The sequence below is a fragment of the Balaenoptera borealis genome (genome assembly GCF_965194805.1).
Source record: "Balaenoptera borealis genome assembly, chromosome: 1".
In the NCBI taxonomy this organism is placed as follows: Eukaryota; Metazoa; Chordata; class Mammalia; order Artiodactyla; family Balaenopteridae; genus Balaenoptera; species Balaenoptera borealis.
Window position 1 is genome coordinate 146,854,926 of NC_138860.1, and position 18,377 is coordinate 146,873,302.

General features: G+C 41.1%; 1 long non-coding RNA gene across 1 annotated transcript; it reads right to left on the minus strand.

The window, feature by feature from the left end:
* Positions 1 to 1,145: 1,145 nt before the first annotated feature.
* LOC309613469 lies at positions 1,146 to 16,920 on the minus strand. Its single transcript, XR_014235750.1, has 2 exons — positions 16,057 to 16,920; positions 1,146 to 16,013 (listed from the first exon to the last, which is right to left on the minus strand). It is a non-coding gene; the product is annotated as an uncharacterized lncRNA (long non-coding RNA).
* Between the last annotated feature and the right edge of the window lie 1,457 nt (positions 16,921 to 18,377).

An 18,377-nucleotide genomic window follows, 5' to 3' on the forward strand; every position in this document is an offset into this window, starting at 1 on the left:
CAGTCAGGCTAAAGACTCTGGTACCTCCATTCAGAGAAATGGTTTCAGGAGGTTTTAGTGATCAAGAAGGCAAAAGCAACATTGTGTCAGTTGTTACTGATTGATGTAAAACATGCTGAAGGTTGTTAACCTCTGAAATCTCAGTAAGGTGAGTGGGGCACTGACTGTTTATTGGTTAAGGTCACAGTTATGGAAGTCATCAGACTCTGGTTTGAATTCTGGCTCTGTTATTTACCATGTGTCCTTAGGTGACTCACTTTACCCCTCTGATCCTCAGTTTCCTTATCCCTAAATACGGATAATAACATCTAACTGGTAGGTCCATTTGGGAATTGCATGATAAAATGTAAGAACAGTGACTAACTCTGTGTCTGGCACAGAGATGCTCGGTAAGGGCCACTCTTCTCCTTTTCCTGGAGGGCAGGGTCCACAGAAAAACAGTAGCAGAGCAGACTGGCTCTCTAAAGCCAGAGGCTTTAACCCAGATCCTTACTGACTGGAAACTCGAATCCTCTTCTCCGAAACTGCCCCATTCATCATCCTCACTTCTTCCCACTTCTCAACCCAGTGGAGACATTTTCTGAACTGTAACCGTGAAGTAGGTTGCATGAGGCAGACCCATCTCCTGGCATCTGTCTCCATTGCCATGGCCCAGTTTAGACTGGTAGCCTTGACCTAGGTAATTACAAACCATTCTTAACTGCTTTCCCTGTTGTCTTAGCCATACACCAGTGCTGGAGCAGCATGCCTAAAAACAATACTACCTTTTTAAAGGTTCTTTACCCAGCACCCCAGGCTGAACTCACTCCCTGCTCACAGCGGGAATAGGGTCTCTATTTCTCTTACCCCACCTTTACGTCCTAGCACTGAGTGAGGGGTGTGATCTTCCCCCCAGATCTTTGGAAGGTAAACAGTGCATCCACCCCTCTGGATGCTCTGGGTTCTCTTCTGGAATCAGCTGGGCATCAGAAGGTCTGAGGACTGCATTGTCAGGGAGCCTTGTGGAATCAAGCTGTGTTATTTCCTCCCTGCTCTGCTTCAGGGATGCTGTCATGGGGTGAATTGTGTCTCCCCCAATTTATACGTTGAAGTCCTAACCCCCAGGACCTCAGAATGTGCCTGTATTTGGAAATAGGGTCTTTAAAGAGGCCTTATTAAGGTAAAATGAGATCATATGGGTGGGTTCTAATCCTATATGACTGGTGTTTTTATAAGAAGAGGAGATTAGGACACAGCCATGCACAGGAAAGACAATGTGAAGACAAGGTAGAAGAAAGCCAGTTAAAAGCCAAGGAGAGAGGCCTCAAAAAACAACCCTGCCAACACCTTGACCTTTGACTTCTAGCTTCCAGAACTGTGAGAAAATAAATTTCAAATAAATTTCTGTTGTTTAAGCCACCCAGTCTATGATACTCTCTTATGGCAGCTCTGACAGACCAATCCAGACCCCACTGTGAATTTGTTCACTACATCATGTCTTGCCTCCTGTGTGAAGCTGGTGGAAGAAATTCTTTTGGAACTGTCCTGGGGAAGTAATTACAAGTTGGTTCTCCTTTTTGCTTTGGCTGCCAGGAAACTGGACGTCAAACTTGAAACTAATCCAACGTAGCCATGTGAGACTTTATGGTCTGGGTTTCTGTGTTCTTTCCCTCCATATTAATCAATGATTCTTATGTATATTTTCTCTCATTATCACTCTTGATGCACATTTCCTCAGTCACTGGAAAGAATTGCAATTAAAAATAAAGTGGCTGGATTGTAGAAGTTGATGCTGCAGGTAATTATCATAATAATGATAATAAGTAACACTTACTGAATAATTGCTATGGGTGAGGCATTGTTCTTTGTTCTTTATTTGTATTATCTCATTTAATTCTCACACAAACCCTATGTGGCACGTGCTATTATTGACCCCTTTTACAGATGAGGAAACTGAGGCTTGAGAAGATAAATTATTTGCCCAAAGTTACATAGCAAGGAAGCAGCCATGACAGGCTTGGAAGATGGGCCAGTCTGACTCCAGAACCCAAGGCCTGAACTATTACACACTCAGCAAAAGGAAAAAGTCAGGACCTGTTCAAGCTTTGAGCAGCTCATTTTGCTTATGAGGGAAGAGAGATGTGGTTTAGGTAAGACGTTGCTGAGGCCTGGTTTATGTATCGGAGCAGCTAGGGAAGCTGATGGGTCTGAGCGAGGCAGAAGTCTCTTGAAGGCTCCAGAAGCCTCCCTGATGTCTCACTGTGCCTTGGAATGAGGGCACATGAGCGGAGCCAAGGAAGTTATTTTAGGTCTCGGAGCTTCTTCATACACATCCCACTCTCCCCTGCAACTTGAGGCTTCAGCCAGGCCAATTATTTGCAGCCCCACTACCCTGCCAACTCGCGCACCCTCCCGTCCCTGGGTGTGAATATCCTTCTTGTCGTTCACCCCCAAGCTTCTCCTGGGAGACTCCAGTCCATTTTTCAGGAAACAGCTCAGAAGTTCCTGCCTCTGGGGGCACTTTCCTGGGTTAAGTGCCTCTGTCACATTCCCCAAACTTGCAACTTGCTGTCTTTCATTTTCCTGTTGTGCTGAGCACACTCTTAAAGTGGCCTCTTTATTACTCTACCATCTATTCTAGACTGAGATTCTGGAGGTAGGGACTGTGCTTTACTCACGTTTACATACTGCACTCAGTTTGATCCGGTGCAGGGGCTTCGTAAGGGCTTGTTGAGTGAATGATTTTATGAATGTGAGGTCGGCGCCTGCAGGGTCTTCCTCCATGAAGACTTGTCAAGCAGAGAATTCAATCTCTTCGGCACCGGTATTCAGATGACTGTACAGCGATATTTCACTGCGTGTGGTCTCATGCAAAGCCTCATTGTGAAACAAAATAGAATATAAAGAAACAAGCAAGTAAATAAACAAGTATATGTAACTTACATTTGCATAATGCTTTACGGTTGAGGAAATCCTTTCCTGTAGGTTATCTCAGTGGGTATAGCACCCTCATTTTATAGACAAGAAAAGAGAGAATGACTTTGCTCAGGGTTGCCTAGCCCGTAAGGTGGTTTGGGGTGGGCTTCAATCCAGAACAGGGACCTGTGGATCAGACAGGTCCTGGGCATTAAGCTTGTCTTAATCACTTATGAACCTCATTGAAATTCAATTTCCTCATTCCTACAATGGCAATAATAATAGAAGCTAGGGTAGTTGTGCAGATCAAGGGAGTTATGTTAGGTACAAAGTATCCATAAATGCTTGGTGAGTTAATTAATATACAAATTGACTTTGTAGAATGTTTTGCAACTAAACGTCAGGCTGTAAGAAAGCATTGGAATTCCTTATGTGTTCCTGACCAAGCTCATTCTTCCCTCTAACTTACTGCTCATTTACTTTCCTCTAGATCTTGCAGTTGCTAAGATCCTTAGTTCTTGCCACGTGGACTTTATTTCATGATTCTTGGCCTTGCTTTGGACTCCCACTCTCCCCGAGCTCTTTCTCTCCAAGACTTGTTCTTTTGCTCATTTGGAAAACTTTTTTTTCTCCTCTTGCACAACTTCTCTGATTCCACAGCTGTGACACCCCACCCGGCAGGGAGCTCTGCTGCAGAGACAGCACTGGCTTGGGGGCCTCAGCCAGGAACACAGAGACCACACTGCCTTGGCCTGGCGGAGAACACCTTCCTCTGATTCTAGGCAGTGCACAAGAGAGGACCTGCATCATTCCAAAGCCAACATTTTTCAGGCATTGGACAATTTGATGGTGGAGTTCTTCCCCCACTCCCATCTGGCCTTGTTCATTGGGATCTGTCAAATGGCCTTGGGGCCAGAAGGACTGCCAGATTGGGTAATTTTCTCAGAAAAGAGCTATAAAGATGAGGGCTTCCAATGTGCTTTCAGCATGAATCATAAGTCACGGGCACCGGGGCCAACGTCAAGCACATGTCCACCAGTGGGTGTGGGGCAAAGCAAGGACAGGGTTAGGTGGGACATCCTTGGGGCTGTCAAATTTCAAAGGAGAGTTCTGCACCTGTGAATTGTTAATGCTTGTTTTAGGTATTTCTACCAGCACTTTAGATTGAATTCATATTAGTGTTAATTCAACAAAGAATTATTGAGCCTTGAAACAGATAGATATGGTCTTGGCAGTCTAGTTGGAAAGATAGACACGTAAAGTTACAATTACAATACAGTGAGAGATGTATGGACACCAAGGGGGGAAAGTGGCGGGGGGATGGGGATGGTGGTGTGATGAATTGGGTGATTGGGATTGACATATATACACTAGTATGTATGAAATAGATAACTAATAAGAACCTGCTATATAAAAAATAAAATAAAATTCAAAAAACAAACAAACAAACAAAACAATACAGTGAGAGAGGGGCCATGGTGAGGGAAGTACAGGGTGATACAGGATGCTGCAGGAAACGCCCTCAATCTGGCCTTAGTGGGGTTGGTGAAGTAGAGGGTGACAGGTGTTGGGAAAAGCTTGTCAGAGGAATTTTTCATGTAGCTGAGATCTCAGGAATGAGTAGAAATTGAAGAAGGGAGATGAAGTGTAATCCAGGAGGAGGATACAATATGTGCTAAACCCTGGAGGTGAGAGAACATGGCTTATTTGAGGAATGAATGTAATTTCCCCCATGGGCCTGGGGTAAAGACAGAGTGAGCACAAGTGAGAGGTAAAGAATCTCACTCCCCACTTTTCCTCTCTTCTCTGTATTCCAACTCATGTCCAGGTGAGGTTTGCATGAGCAAAATGTGCTCAAGGATATGTCAAATGGGAAATTCCTTACCATCATGGATTCATACACTCTTTTTTAAAATTTTTATTGGAGTATTGTTGATTTACAATGTTGTGTTAGTTTCAGGTGTACAGCAAAGTGAATCAGTTATACATATAGATGTATCCACTCTTTTTTAGATTCTTTTCCCATATAGGTCATTACAGAGTATTGTGTAGAGTTCCCTGTGCTGTACAGTAGGTCCTTATTAGTTACCAGTTTTATATATAGTAGTGTGTATATGTCAATCCCAATCTCCCAATTTATCCCCCGCCCCTTTTCCCCCTGGTAACATTCTTAAAGTTATGAGGGGATTTTAAAAGCCACCCATCCAAGCCCATGTTGTAGGTCCTGTCACTCCTTCATTGTTTATGTCTCTGTTGACCCCAGAGGTCTGAGTCCATTCGTTCATTTCTCATGTACAATACAACTCTTGAGTACTCACGTGACTCTGAATGACATTTTAAGAAATTTAAACTTTAAGTCAATAAAGTGACATCAGAAGTTTTCAAAGGAAGAACAGAGAGGAATAAGTTGGTAATATGAGAGAAAATGGACTGGATGAGGTGAGCCCAGAGTCAGAGAAGCTACCTGGAGAGCAACGTCAATAGTCCAAGGTAGAGAAAATGACCACGTGAACCAGAGCGTTGACCAGGGGATGGGCAGGGAGGAAGATTCTGAAGAGATGGCTGAAGAGGGAGGGTTATATAATAATCTCCATCAGACTCACCTGCTTGCTTCTTCATTAACCAGGACAGTGGTCCCCACTCCTGGTTACACAGAATCTCCTGGCTGTATCTCAGATCAATGGAATTAACATCGTTGAGGGTAGTGCCCTGGTCCCCTTTGTGTGGACACAAGGATCATCTTGAGAATGATTACCTTAGGGAGAGTTCTCCAGGCCTTTGCTCTCTGGATTGGGAGATGTGACGCTTATTTACATCAGGAAAGTTAGAAAATTAGAAAGGGGAAAGTGCACTGTTATATGGATGAATGGGTACAGTGTGTTAATAGATACTATACTTAGGATTGTTATATAATTTATTATCCAGACTGGAACACTTTTAACTGGATGTACCACTGGTTTGCAGGTGCAGACTGGGATTGCCACAGGCAAACAAAGGCACATGGCAGCCCTGTCTATACTCTGTCACCAGTTCCACTCCTCCCATTCACTTTAGAACCTTCCCCCCAATCAAGCTTACACACCATTATTCACAAAACCTTGTCCAGATCACCGATTTTTACATTGTTAAAACTGATGGTCAATTGTCCACATTTTATTTGGCCCAACAATTGGCATAATTGATCCCTTCATCACTTGGTTATACACCACACCCCCTTGGTTTTTCTCCTAGCTTGCCGGCTGCTCTTTCTTTGTGTTGGTTCCTCATAAATTCTTGACCTCCTTAATATCAGGTTCAGCCCCAGGCCCTCTTTTCTTTTCTATCTTTACCAACCCCTCCTTTGATTAGGTCATCGTGGGTTGAAATGTTATCATGAGGTTGACACATCCCAAATTTATGTTTCTAGCTCTGGCTTCTTCAGTGAACTCCAGACTCTTCTTTCTAACTGCCAACTTGACATCTCACCTGGATGATAAAAATATTTCAGACTTCAATTTCCCACAACTGAACTCCTGAATCCCCCTTGTTCTCCCACAAGATCTATTTTTCTCATAGTCTTCCACAGTGAGATATCACCTCACACTCATTAGTATGGCTACTATCAATAAGACAGATAACAACAAGTGTTGGCAAGGATGCTGAGAAAAGGGAACTCTTGTACATTGTTGGTGGCAGTGAAAATTGGTATAGATGCTACAGAAAACAGTATGGAGTTTCCTCAAAAAATTAAGACTGGAACTACCATGTGATCCAGCAATCCTTCTTCTGGATATAAATCCAAAGGAAATGAAAAGGATCTTGAAGAGATATCTGTATGCCCGCGTTGGCTGAAACATTATTCAAGATATAGAAGCAACCCAAATGTTCACCTACAGATGAATGGATGAAGAAGCTGTGCTATATACTTAGTGGAATATTAGTCAGCCATGAGAAAGAAGGAAATCCTGCCATTTGTGACAGTATGGATGGACCTTGAGGGAATTATGCTAAGTGGTTGCAGGGGGTGGTGTGTGGAATGGGAAGATGTTGGTCAAAGGATACAAAGTTCCAGTTATAAGATGAATAAGTTCTGGGCATCCAAAGTATGTTATGGCAACTATAGTTAACAATACTGTATTATATACTTGAAAGTTGCTAAGAGAGTAGATCTTAAATGTTTTTGCCAGACACAAAAAAGGGTAATTATGTGAGATGATGGAGGTGTTAAGTAACCCTATTGTGGTAATCATTTCTCCATAGATAATGGGTATCAAAGCATCATGTTGTACACCTTAAACTTACACACTATTATATGTCAGTTATATCTCAGTAAAGCTGGGGACACAGCTTTCTCCACAACAACCCCTTCCATCTAGTTGCTCAGACTAAAAAACTTACAGCCTTTCCTGTGTCCTCTCTTTTTCTTATACCCACAGTTCATCTGTCAGCAAGTGCTTTCAAAATAAATTCAGACTTTGTCCACCTGTAGCCCACATCAGCCAGCACTCTGTCCTGAGCCTCCATCATTCCTCAGCTAGATTATTGCACGAATCGGTCTCTGTCTGCTTCTGTTCTTGTTCCCCTACTATGTCTCCCCAACACCGTGACTAGTTTACGTTTTTAAAATACATGTCAGTTGATCTCATTTTGCTGTTCAGAACCTTCCAACAGCTTCCTATGTCACAGACAGGGAAGATCTTAGTCCTTACTATGACCTTTCAGGCTCTACACACTCTTACACCCCATGTCCCGCCGTGTCTGCTACCGCTCTGCCCCTTCACTTACACTCTTCTACCCACACTGGCCTCAGACTTGATCCTCAGACATGACACCCTGGGGCAGATGGTCATTTCCTTTAACTTGGATTATTGGCATTGCTGCCACCTTGGGACCTTGGTGCTATATATTCCCTCTGCCTGGAGTGCCTTACACTCGTATCTGCCTACTCTTTTATTTCCTTTGAGTCTTGCTCCAAAATCACCTTTTATTAGAGGCTGTATCAGAACACTCCTTAAAATATCCCCTTACCTCCAGGAGGCAATGTATTCTCTATCCCCCTTTGCACTTTATATTTCTCCATAGTATCAATATTTTTCACCACCTGATGCACTTCATATTATACTGAGTCTCCTGCTCACTTAAATATAAGTGCTGTGAGGGCAGAAATATTTTATTTTCTATTGTTTTGTATCCCCAGTGCCTAGAAAAGTGTCTAAAATATGTTAGGTATTCAATAGACATCTGATGAATAAGTCAATTGTCAGATTTGGGAGGAAGGCTGTAGTCTGGTTTTCAAGAGGACAGTATCTTAATGCTCTCCTAGTGACCCACCACAGGAAGTGAGGAACAATATAAAGGGATCTCCTGGGTGGATATATCAGGACATTTAGTCCAGCAAACACCTATTGAGTGCTTACCGTATGTCGGGAGCAGTTTCAGAGCTGCTTCTGAACTAAAGGAATTCACCAGCTACTGAAAGATACGTCGATAGAAACTGTGGTGTGAAGAAGAATGACTTCTGTGCACAGAAAGGAAGGATAAGCATGTGGAGTGGATGCAGAAAGGGAGGAGAGATTCCTTCAGAGGAGGAGGGTACCTTACCACGGAAGCTTCCATAGAGAAGATGGCATTTGAGTTACACTTGATTCAGATGAGAACTTCAGCAGAGGGAGAATGGAGGACAGGGCATAGCAAGGAAATAGGAAAGGGCAGGACCTGTGTCTGGTCAGTGGGGAATGGCATCTTCGATGCATGACTGCATCAAAAAGTAAATGGGCAGATTTACTGGGAAATATATACAGACAGATGCTTGAAAGCCAGATCACTTCGGGGAGGGGGTGGCACCATGCTGAAGAATTTGGCTATTTTTCAGTAGGGAGCCCACTGCATTTTAGAGACGTTAAGTGATATAACTGACTTTGTAACATAATAACTCTTAGCCTGAAAAACTAAAGAGACCAGAAATTTTGAGACAAGTTGGGAGACTGTTTCCCAGATAAGAGATCATGGAATGGAGAAGAGGCATCTGCTTGCCCATTTTCTTCACCTTTCACCTACCTAAATCCTTACCACCCTGAAGGCCTAACAATTCTTCTAGGAGACCTTTCCACCCGGCTTCTCCCCATCCATTTATGTGCCCTTTATCTGCTCATTTGTTCATTCAGTTAGCTTACAAATGTTGATTAAGCATCTGCTCAGTTCTGGATCTGTGCTAAGTGTGCTGAGACTGTAATGAGAAATAAAATGGTCCTAGATTTCATTAAGGGCTGGGAAGGAAAAGAATGGAGGGACACAAGGCAATAAATAATGGGAGAATTTCATTCAATTCGTGGTAGGCAAGTTCTCCCTGAGGAAGTCACATCTGGGTTCTTTGAATGAAGAGTAGAAGTTGGCCAGGAGAAGAGAGGAGGGGAAGGCTGCCCCAGGCAGAAGGGACACGTGTGCACTGGCACTGCAGCGGGAAGAATTTCATTGGGCTTTCTTGCCAGAATGTGAGCCCTGAATCTTAATACCCAGCAGAGCAACTGGGGCATAATAAGTGGTTAGTAAATATTAGTTTAATGAATGGATGAAGGCATGAGCCAAATGGAACTATGACTGGCTATTTAACAGACATCCCAGAATTTGTTTAAGTCCAATGTGGCTTCATTCCAATGTAGCTTGTTGAATTATTGATCTGGGCAATAACACTTTTCACTCCTGTTCTCGGGTACAATCTGGTATTAAATAGGAAAAAAATCTTGTTCATGCTGTTTGATCGCTGAATCATTCTTCTTGGAAAGCAGAGAATAAGAGGGGCTCAGAGCTAAAAAAGGTTTTATAGATTGGCTCCCCAAAAGCTTTATCATACACTGAGACCTAAAGAGACGCAGTATGTCATCTGTGGTTGCTCAGTGGTTACGTAAAAATGGTGGAGCAGGCTGTCTGAGGCAAGAGGAACTTTTCAGGGTCTGAACAGTAGTTCCTCAAGTCTCAAAAGGCAGAGAAAGAGCCCTAAGGGGCTGGAGGAGGGCTGGTGGTGGCAAATGCTATAACAGAACAAAACAAAACAAAAAAGCAAGTTCTGGATTTGGGTCTTATATAAAAGGAACTAAAGAGGATCTGTTTTTTCAGATATGGCCTTTCTGCCTCCGAGGAATTTCAGAAAACCCACATGAGTCTAGTTTTCTTCAGAAAAGAGTCATAGGATCTTTCATTAAACTCTTCCCTTTCTCTCTAGAACCTAAGTGACCATCTGGTAATGACGTCACCAGCAGAGCGACTCCTTCAGTCCCCAATCCACTCTGTTCTTCTGCAGATTGTGCTTGTAAGGCTGGATCCAAGGAATCCTTCCTTGACTCAAGGTCACAAAAGTTTTCTCCTAGAAATTTTATAGTTTTAGATTTTACATTTAGGTATATGGCCCAGTTAGAGTTAATTCTTGTTTATGGAAAAAAGTATAGATTGAAGGTTGTTGTTTGTTTGCACAATTTGTTGAAAAGACTAGTCTTCTTGACAGAATAGCCTTTGCACTTATATTAACAATCATATATGTATGATAGATAGATAGATATATTCATCTCCCTGTATCTTTGGACTCTATTCTATACCATTGGTCTATTTGTCTATCTTTATGCCACTACCACTGTTTTGATTAATGTAATTTATAATAAGTCTTGAAATCAGATAGTGGAAGTTGTCCAACTTTCTTCTTTTTAAAAGTTGTTTTGGTTTATCTAGATCCTTTGTGTTTTCATATGAATTTTTTGTTTAAACATCTTTATTGGAGTATAATTGCTTTACAATTTTGTGTTAGTTTCTGCTGTATAACAAAGTGAGTCAGCTATATGTATACATATATTGCCATATCCCCACCCTCTTGCGTCATATGAATTTTTGAATCAGTTCATCAAATTACTTAAAAAATTCTACTGGAATTTTGATTGGGATAGCATTGGATCTGTCCATCAATTTAGGGAGAATTGACATCTTAATACTGAGTCATCCAGCATACGATTACAGTAATCTCTCCATTTATTCAGGTTTTCTTTAACATCTCTCAGCAATGTTTTACCATTTTCAGTGTATAGATATTGCACAGCTTTTTCGGATTCATCCCTAAATAGTTCATATTGTTATGCTATTGACAATGATATATTTTTAAAATTTAAAATTTCTGATATTTTATTGATAATATATAGATATATAATTGATCATTGTACGATTGATCTTGTACCCCTCAGACTTGCTAGTTTCACTCAGTTCTAATAGCTTTTTTTTTTGTAGATTCTGTTAGATTTTCTATATAGATGATCATGTCATCTGTGACTAAAGTCAATTTCACTTCTTCCTATCCAATCTGGATATCTTTTATTCCTTTTTTTTTTTTTTTTTTTTTTGGTCTGGAAACTCTCAATTGAGGCAGGAAACTGAGGCAATTGTGAGACTCAACTTGTTTGTTTCCTATTTTCCTATATCTCAGTGACCACTATCCTTTTTGGCCTGATACTCAGTTCCTTGAAAACCATTCTTTCATACATATATGAAACTATATGTAAATACATATTTATATAGTCTGTTTCTTGGTTGTATCCAGCAGGAGGGTAAATACAGTCCCTGTTGCTCTGTCTTGTCCAGAAGCAGAAATTCTTCCCACCTGGATTTAAGATAAAGACAAAAGATAAGATTTAAAAAATAATATTCAGACCCTTTGTCAAGCTCATAACCACTGCCCAATGAGCTTTCTGAGCTCACTGTGCTTAATTTCTCATGAGAGCAGACCAAGGATGAAGAGATACTCTTACTAAAGGGAAGACAGGGCCCAAAAGATCTAAATTATTTTCAGGTCAATAATTAGTAGCAAAAACAGTTCTGAGAATGTGTGTAGGCTTTCATGGTTTATAAGATGCTTTTACCTTCATGGACTCATCTGGCCCTCAGAGCATCATTGGAAAATAATGGGAGGAGATTATCCCTACATTGTTTGTAAGGAAATGAAAGCTCAGAGAAGTGAAATGAATTTCCCTAGAACATATGACTAAGGAAAGGAGACATGGGGCTGCTACTTGAACTCAGGGCTATCTGACTTATTGTCCAACTCTTTACAAAAATGTATTATGGAGAATTTCAAACATATACTTAAGTAGCCAGAACTGAATAATGAATGCCCACGTACTCATCACCTATATTGGACAGTTATCAACTCATGGATGTTCTTGCTTCATCTGTACCCCTATCCACTTATTCCCACTCTGTTTTAATAAATCTCAGCTATAATATCAATTCACAGGTATTTGAATATGTACTCTAAAAGCTAAGGAGTTTTTTTAAAAAAATACATAAATATAATACCAACTCACACCTAAAATTAGTTTTAATTTCTTAATTTCATTATCCTGTCAGTTTATAAATTTTCAAAATGACAAAAATGTCATAATTTTTAAAGTAGTTTATTTGAATCAGGATCCAAATAAGTTCCACACCTTGTTATTGGTCTCTCTCAATGCACATGCTTCTTCCCCACCTCTTCTTTTCCTTTGTAATTTAGGTATTGAAAAAACCAGGTGGTTTTCCTGTAGTGGTTTTCTAGTCTGGATTTGCTGATTGTACTTCTGTGGTATGGTTTTACATGTTCCTTTGTCTTCTATATTTCCTGAAAATTGGTAGTTGTAACTAGAGGCTTGATCAGATTAAGTTTCAATTTTTTTATTTTAGCAAGACCGCTTCATAGGTGATGTGCTCCTCCTCAACAGACACATATGATCTAGTTGTCTTGTTTTTTGTGATGTTAGCAGTCATTGGTGCTTGAGGTCTGCATCCACTAATTCATGATGGATTGCAGAATCATGGTATTCTAATTCTATAATCTGTCTGGAACTCTTCTCTTTATATTCTCATAAACTTTTCTTAACTAACAGGGAATCAAAATCTGAAAACAATCCAAATCATCTTGAAATAAGTTAAATAATATGAATACAAATATTAGGACAAAAATTGAGTGCTCGTCCATCTGTATGACATAAGACTTTATTCTTTACAAAGTGTCTCTAATTATATTAGCTTAGATGTTTGTAAATAGCCGTGGAGGCAGGATAGATGTGTGTTAGATTGGTACAAAAAGATCCCCCCATCCCCCATGCCATGAATCCGCATGAATCATGCCTCCCTGTGACAATGTCCCTTTTGGTAATTTGACTTTGCCTTTCTCGCATTGAAGGATCTAGTCTGTTTCCCCAACCCTTGAGGCTGGGCTGACCATGTAATTTGCTTTGACCAATAGGATACGGAGGGAATGACACTGTGTGAGACTATGCCTTAAGAAGCCAAGCAATTCCACATTCTCTCTCTTGGAACAGCATTGCCATGTGAGGAGGCCCAGGCTAGCACCTTAAGTGTGAAAGGCCCTATACAGAAAAAGAGGCTCAGAGTCCTAGCTGTGTCCATTGGGCCCAAGTCCTGGTTGACTCACCAGCTGAACGCTGCTCCATGAGTGGGCCCAGAAAGATGAGCAGAACTTCCTAACTAGCCCACAGAATTGTCAGAAACAAACTCTTGATCTTTTACGTCACTAAGTTTTGGGGTGATTTGCTATATGGCAAAGGTTAATGAAATGGGGGGAGATTATCCACATTTTACTGAGAAAAGTCAGGCCCAGTAGGGAAGATGTTCAAACTAGAAGGCTGTAGAGCTGGTCAGAATTTAGGATTTCTGACTCCTGGTCCAGTGTTCTTACCATCTATATGGTTCTTTCTTTCTTTTTTTTTGCAATTTATTGACCATCTTAATCTAAACTCCCTATTATCCTAAAGTAACCTCTGAGGTTGAGCTTCCTGGTACCTTGAGAAACCCTATGAATTAAGCTGCATTTAATAACTCAGCTATGAACTAGGGCTCTAGAAACTCCCTTAAGGGAAATAGAAACTGAAATCTTTAGTGAAGTTTCAGCCTTAGCTATATTTTAAATTCCTATTTTTACTCAGTCTTTGGGAAAATAAACTTGAACATTCTCAAATTGGGCGTGAATTTGGAGAAAAGACTTGGAATATCCATGGGGTTAAGGGCTTAAAAAATACCCAAGCATAACAACTGCTTTCTGTGTAAGTCAAGTAGGTGTTGACTGATTCTATCAATTTGTAAGTCCAAACAACTTCCAGATGGTTCTAATAACAGTAAAAGTATCTTATATTTGATTAGTGCCTTTCAGTTTACAAAGCAGTTTCACATCTGTGTCCTTATTCCAACCTCATGATGGAGCTTGTGAGGAAATAGGCCAGAGATTATTGGTTCTATTTTCTAGATGAAAACACTGAGTCCTAGAAGGGGAAGTGACTTGCACAAAACCAATGTCTAAACAAGTAGCAGAGCCAAGATTTAAACCAAATCTGATTTCATGGTCAATGAATTTTCCAGCCCACTGCCTTTAGTCTTGTCCACAGTTCCCTTAAGAACATCTCCCATCCATTTCCATTGTAATATCAACAATGAAAGGGGCAGCAATTATGTAGTAAGTCTAGGAAATAGGGACACAAAAAGAAGGGGTTCACAGTCTGGCAGAGCGATGGATATAGAGACAAATAATTACAAAAATAGTAATGGTAATAATAACAAACAGTAATGGAGTACTATATGTCTAATCCTATTCTAAAAGACTTACATGTCTTATTTAATTCTCAAAACAATCCTATCTGGTCTATACTGCTGTTATCTTCATTTAGTAAATGAGGCAGCTGAAGCATAAAAGAGGTTTTATGTAACATCTTGAAGAAACACAGCTTGTAAGTGATGGACCTGGGACCGTAAGTTCTAAGGGGAGGCTTGCAGAAGGTGAAGGAGATCAGAAAGACATCCTAGTCTTCCAGGAAAAATCCAGGAAGGCTTCATTGAAGAGAATTCCATGAACCAGGCCATGAAGGAACTTGGGTTTGTCAGGAGACATGGTGATGTGATGAGTAAGTGGTGTTAGGGAATGGCACGGTCATGGACCCATGTGCAGTTCAATGAAGTGACGCTTAATATGAAGGTGTCACCACACAGAGATGTATGTACACAGACAACTACATGGACCATTGCAAGCCAAATGCTCATATAACAATAGGTGGTTTTGGTGTTTATCAGTCCATTTTTCCTCAGCACAACAGAACTCTCAGCCAGGAAGAGCATGGCTCATCTGCTTGTCTTGTTCATCAACCTGCTTCCAGGTCCTTTTGCCAACTTTCACTTGTGTTATTTACAGCCCAGTTTCATGCTAGTCTGTGTCCCATGGACCACTTCTCAGTATCAGGGCTAATTATCATTATTACTGAGAGTTTAAATTAGTGTAATTACCATCAGCCTGCGTTTTGATTAATAGCCATTGATAGTCATTTTTAAGAATCATTATTATAGCTGAGATTTAATTATTTAATTAATATAACAATAATAACTTACATTTATATGGGGCTTAATAGTTTGCAAAGTGGTTTCAAATATAAAGTCCCATTTGATCCTCCCCGAAACTCCAGGTGGTAGGCAGGGTTATTATCCCTATTTTATAGACATGGAGGCTTAGCTGACAGAGCTGTGGAGACTCATTCAGTTTCCTGGTTTCCAGTCTGATTCTATTTCTTTCTTTATCTCTCCATCTGCAATTGCTCAGAGTTTCACCCCAAGGTGATATTTGAGACGAATCTTAGGGCATGAGTAGTAGTCAGCCAGCCAGTCAAAGAAAGGCAAGATGTATTAAAGGCAGAGGGAAGAGCAATTGCAAAGATGATGGTAGGGTATAAAGGGCATGGCTCATTCAGAGAACTGCCAGTATATCCTAATGTCCATGTGACAGAGTGGAAGGAGTTTGAGAATCAGATGGACATGGGTTTGGGTCTCAACTCTGTCACCTGTGAGATCAGCTGTGTGATCCTGGGCAGTTTCCTTAACTTTCTAAATCTGTGTATAATAAAGGTATGAAATATCTCGTAGGATGTTTCTGAGAATTTGTGAAAAAGTGTCCTACAGACTCAGACATGCAATAAAAGATAGCAATGTTAGTAAGTATCATTGTCATGATGATAGAGTAAGATGGATCCTGATGGTGTGGTAGGCCAGGGTGGCAATGTGATGATGCTACAAGGGTGTGCAGAGGTCAAGTTAAGGGGGACACCGGTAAGTAATTTGGCCTTTATTGTCTAGCAAATAGGGAGCCACAGAAAGGTGACCAGCAGAGCTCACCTGGCAAATAGGCAGCCGCAGAAAGGTGACCAGCAGGCCTGACCTGGTCAGAATCTATGTTTTTTGAAGATCACCCTGGCACCAGTGTGGAGGTGAATTACTGGTTAGGAGGCTGTTTAAATAGTCTCAGGGCGGCAGTGTGAAGGCCTGGGCTGAGGCTGTGACACAGAGTGGAAGGGGACCGAGAATGGAGGTGTTCTGGGGAAGTCCATCACCCAGCCTAGTGCCTGATTCCATGCATGGGTTTAGGAGTGGGAGCATTATGTCACAGTTCCTAGTTTGAGCAAATTTGTAGCTGATGGGCCATAAACAGAATGTCAGCTGACAAAGTCTTTCATTAGAACCTTGCAGTTGTTTCCTAAGCATGGAAATTATGCCACAGAACCTTAATTCCTTAAAGGACTGCCATCTGAGATATTGCAGTGAGGCAGAACTTGTTGACCAAATGAAAGATTTCATTTTCTTTGTTAATCAGTACATCACAGCATGAGAAAGTTCAGCAGAAACCAATTATAATTCAATGTCACCGAAGCGAGTGAAATGAAAAAATAAGCAGAAACCAGGTGGTGTCAGCACAGAAGGAATCCAGAGGAACAATGCTAATGTCTGTTTTGAAAAAAACCAAGAGGAGCCTAACATTTGGATCCAGGATAAATTAACTCTATTTCTGTTTCCTCTGTTAAATTCTGTCAATCTGGAGTTATTAAAAAAAAAAAAAACACAGCCTAAAACATTCAGATCTGTCTATTGGCTCTTCATAAACATACTCTTATTTCAAAGAACAGGTTTTGCTTTATAGGAAGTTTCAAAATCATGGCATACTGGATTTAGGAGACATAAAATGATAATAAAGCCTCACCTTTGTTAGCATGGAGTTCTTTTCTAAGCACTTTCACTCTCAGTCTCACTTAATCTGATGACTATAAAAGTAGGCAAGCAGGAATTATTATTCTCATTTTGCACACAATAAAATTGAGGCATGGAGAGCTTAGGGGGTCTTGTCCAAGGCCACACAGTGGCAGAGGTGGATCCCAGGACTCCTGGATTATAACCACCCTCGCTTCAGTTCCCAAGGAAGCCAAAGTAGGTGTAGTTAAGCATGAGAGTTAAGGGCATGGCTTTGGAGTCAGTCCAGGATTCAAATCCTACTCCTACTCCTTACGAGTGTGGGACCTTGAACAAATTCATAGGCCTCTCTGAGCCTCCGTTCCCTTATATATAAATTAGAGATCCCTACTTCTCATGGTTGTTGGGAGAATCAAATAATGTTAACAAAGAACAATGTGCTTTCTCAGTTCAGAGCCTGCTATGTCTTAAATATCCCATGAATGATAAATATTGTTATAAATTTCATAGATACTCTTTGGAGTGGCTTCTTGACTCACCAAGAGTTTTGAAGAATGACCCGCAATCCACAGGGATGAACCCTTGGCAGCCATGTTTGTGTTCCTAGTTGTAGCTGATTGATTCATGGTTGGACACCACCCGCACTGGGCCAATCAGAGATCTTTCCTTGAATTTAAAAACTAAAACAGACAGCATGTCCCTCTGTAGTGGAAAGCCCCAGAACTATGGGTAACCAAGCTCCTACTACATGGAAGAAGGAAATGGTTGGTAGTAAGAGAGACTAAAGCTTATGGGTAGAGAGTGACACAGGACAGACAGAGGGCCCTAGTGAGTTCAACTGTTCCTGAGACCCAGGTGAATTCCTGCCCCTCTTATGCCCTAGTGCTGAACATTTCCTAATTATTTCCTTAATTCAGACATATCTGCTATGTATCATTTACCTAAGCTAGTTGAATTTACAGATAAGAGTCCTGACTAATGCCAGTCTTAATCACCCACTTGGGTAGTATTCTGGTGGGACAAGAAAGCCCTTGGAAATAGAGGCACAAGACAGTCCCAGAAGTCAGTGAGGAAGAATGAAACATGAATATGCCCTCAGCCAGATTGTTTCACCTTCTGGTGCCTCAGTTTCCTCATCCATAGAATGGAGCTCTACCTGACAGTATCTGACACCTAGTAGGTGCTCAATAAATATTAGTTCCTTTTCTAACTCCTTTTCTCTTTCCCACCTCTCTCCCCTTTCATGATGCTGGCATCTGCCTTGTTAATATCCACACGAGAACACATCTCCTGCTCTGACTGTGAGTTTGCCATCAGAATAATGTTCTTCAGTATTGTTATTATTTAACACCAGTGTCACTCCCTTTAGCATCCCTACCCTCATCCTGGGCCTGCCTTTGTTCTCTTAGTCCCCACAACACCTACAAGCACTTGCAGTTCCCCAAACACGTCACACACTCTCTTGTCTCTGGATC